Consider the following 2635-nt stretch of genomic DNA (forward strand, 5'->3'; position numbering starts at 1 on the left):
CAAATATCCAAAGATTAAGGAAACTGGTAAGTCTCTCAGTCGGCTGTGAGAGGAATTCCTTATTTTCACAACTCTCTTAGCTGTATCTCAGAACTTCAGGCAGCTCCCCATTCTCATTGTCATTTGTTGGACAAAGTGTGACAGCTTCCTAACTGCCCTCTCTGCTTTTGTATCAATCCATTAATTACAGCATCTAGAGACATTTTAAAAAATCACAAATCAGACGTCATTTCTCTATACGAAACTTTTGGTTTAAAAGTTTGAAAATGTTCAAATTGCAGATATTTGAATATTTTTTATTTCTTTTTAAAAAATAGTGTATTTGTGATACATAATAATTGCATTCATCTTGGGGGACTGGCACATATATATTGCTCCTTAAACATTTTTACTTCCACTTTCTCTTCCTACCCTCTTCTCTCCCCTCTCCTCAGAGCCTCTTCCAATCTCCACAAAGACCTCCCTGTTTCCTATCATCTACCTTTTATTTTGCTCTTTACATTATTTATATTTTGGGTTTCTCATGTAAGAGAAACCACACAATATTTAACCTCCTATGTCTGACTTATTCCACTTAGCATTACGGGCTCACCATACATCTGTTTTCCAACAAATGACTCAAATTTATCCTTTTTTTATGGCTTAATTTTTTCTGTTGGAAGCTCTTAGGATTTTCTTCCTGAACCATATTGTAACTCAGTAGTCCTTTTAAGTTTGGAAACCCACTGTTTAAGTGGCAATGTTTCTGTATTATTGCTTTTCTGATTTCTGTCTTTATCTTTTCTTAAATTCTAATTAATTGGACTTTGAGTTTTCTTATATTTTAATTCTAATTTCCATCCTAACAATATCCTCATTAGGAAGATGGAAATTATTTACTAGAAAGTTATTTCCCCAACTAGCTTATAAGGAGAGTGGTTTTAATGAGCTTCACTCCAGAGACTATTTTAACATACTTACCCTTCCAATTAAATGACAAGTTATAGGTTTTAATTTCTTTTTCTCTATCTCTTTAGTAGTTTCATGTGTCTCATCTTGAACTGATGGACTCACTAATAGTTTAAGTTAAAAATCACTCAGATATATGTTCACATCATTTTTTTTCCTCTTCATGGTAGTAAAATAAATTTGGTTGTTGGAAGTGAGGGTAAAGTGCGATGTAATATAATGTTAGAAAGTAGGTCAGGTCCTACTTCTGTGTCAGGAACCAAAATGAATCTAGAGTTAAAAGGGGAATATTCAGTAATTGACACAAAGGGAGGAATCCCTGAAGTCAAAGTCCTTTGTCCTTTGGTTATGGAATTCAGGGAAGCTAATCTAAAGCATAAACCCCAGGGGAGGTTACTCTAGGCTGTTCACTGTAGAATTTATAAAGTATGGCAAGATGTTTGGAGTGTAATCAGTGAGAGGAACAAAAGCGAGGAAGACAGAGAGTCCAGTGACTGGGCTGCATGACATAATGGGAAAATCACTTGCTTAGAAACCGGGTTTAATTCAGGCTCAGTACTGTGACCAAGGGCAAAGCAGATACTGTGAATGTTTGTGGCTCAGAGTCTGTCATGAAATGTGAAAATATAATAAAATAAGATCAGATAGGTGACTTCTCTTTGAGAAGCATATCTTTTTATAAATATTTACCAGAGATGGTTAATGAATTATTCCCATTTACAACACAATCCCTAATATAAAAAAGACAACTGCATTCTTTTATTCTTTTTTAAGATTAGAAAATCATCACTAAGTGACAGTGAAAGATCTAGAAGCACATAAAACAAAAACTTGTGAATATCGGTCCATTAAACACAACAACAATTTAAGTGAGAGTTTATGACGACCACACGGAGGGAGATTGATGCCTTCAAATGTTGCAGTGATATTTTCAAGAATGGTTCATAAAATATGGATGAGTTCAACAAATCGAAGCATCTTCACATTATTTTTTATTTTTATTTTTTTTTTTGGTGGTACTGGGGATTGAGCCGAGGACCTTGTGGTTATGAGGCAGACGTGGCACCACTGAGCTAAATTCCCGGCCCTTCACATTATTCTTTGTATTCTCACTTGTCTGTGATGATTTAGGGGAAAAAGCATACCCTCTAAAGAAACAAGTAGTATATAAACTCTGAAGAATATTTCCTAAAATAACTAAGAAATGAAAGAATTGCTAGCTAATGCAAAGTGTTACACTGAGGAGACTGTGATGTTTTACTCAATTGATCAATGACCCACTTGGCTGATATTATTAAAATACTACAAACCAGCTAACAGGTGGGTTGTTTTTACAGACTCTGGGGGAATCGTCTAGCTCTAGCAATCTTTAATAGAATGTAGGTTAATGATTATTTTCTAAACCAGCCTTCAAGTAGATTCTATTTAAAGACTCAAACATATGGGACCTACTCCTCTTTGTCTTTCTACATACAGGCCTTCTTCCTTTATTCTCACAATCTTTGCACCTTTAAAACTCAGCACAAGTGTTGTTGCTCAGATAACCTTTACTGACTTCTTTTTTTATTAAATGCAAATCCTTTATGTTTATACACTGCCATCTACAGAGCAGGGTACTTCTTACACTGCTTGGGAATGATCCTTCATTATTCTGTGTCTTCCCATGGACTACGTGGCCATAAGAACA

This window comes from Heterocephalus glaber, unplaced genomic scaffold (assembly GCF_053883595.1).
Source record: "Heterocephalus glaber isolate CG9 unplaced genomic scaffold, H.glaber_assembly_v1.0 deba00001460, whole genome shotgun sequence".
In the NCBI taxonomy this organism is placed as follows: Eukaryota; Metazoa; Chordata; class Mammalia; order Rodentia; family Bathyergidae; genus Heterocephalus; species Heterocephalus glaber.